Below are 514 nucleotides of genomic sequence, written 5' to 3'. Positions count from 1 at the left end.
GAACTGCTGAACTACTGACCTTCCACAGCCTGCAGTTCAGCGTCTTAACCACTTGAGCCACCGCAGCTCAATGGAGATTACAGCTCCTTAATTAAGGCCCCCGACTGAGGGCCGAAAAAATAAGCATCAAGAAGATGTGGGCGAAATCGGGGGGGGGGAGATGCAGGTCAAAATGCAGGTGCACAGCAAATATGGACAACTGAGCAGTACAAGTGAGGGAGACGGGAGACAGAGGGCGGAAGAACTGCTTCTGCGGGATCGCTTAGTTTCTGTAGCTGCAGCTGTTGTACCTTTCTGTTCTGCCTAAGCCACGCGTTACATAAAGCTCTGGTTGCTATGATGGAATCATCCACAATGATAGAGAATGTGCTCACTGGGAGTATCACCTTACACATTTTAATCTCCAGGCAGCCGAATCGTTATTGCTCACAGCGTTCATGGAAGAGTGGTAGAGGCTCGAAGTTGTCAGCAAGCTGCCATTCTGTTTTCTGTGACCTCTGTGTACATATCCTTA

This window comes from Gekko japonicus, unplaced genomic scaffold, assembly GCF_001447785.1.
Source record: "Gekko japonicus isolate JY-2015 unplaced genomic scaffold, Gekko_japonicus_V1.1 scaffold5139, whole genome shotgun sequence".
NCBI classification, from domain to species: domain Eukaryota; kingdom Metazoa; phylum Chordata; class Lepidosauria; order Squamata; family Gekkonidae; genus Gekko; species Gekko japonicus.
This window is presented reverse-complemented; position numbering follows the sequence as displayed.